Genomic DNA, 211 nt, shown 5'->3' with positions numbered 1-211 from the left:
CCTGTGTCTGCTGACGACGTCCTGTGTGCACTGACGGACACGACACACACGGACAGCCACGGACGTCCTGCGTGTGCTGACGGACGTCCTGCGTGTGCTGACGGACGTCCTGCGTGTGCTAACGGACGTCCTGTGTGTGCTGACGGACGTCCTGTGTGCACTGATGGACACACGGACACACACGGACAGCCACGGACGTCCTGCGTGTGCT

The sequence above is a fragment of the Brassica napus genome, unplaced genomic scaffold (assembly GCF_020379485.1).
Source record: "Brassica napus cultivar Da-Ae unplaced genomic scaffold, Da-Ae ScsIHWf_2775;HRSCAF=3548, whole genome shotgun sequence".
Taxonomy (NCBI): Eukaryota; Viridiplantae; Streptophyta; class Magnoliopsida; order Brassicales; family Brassicaceae; genus Brassica; species Brassica napus.
Note: the sequence above shows the minus strand (reverse complement) of the source record.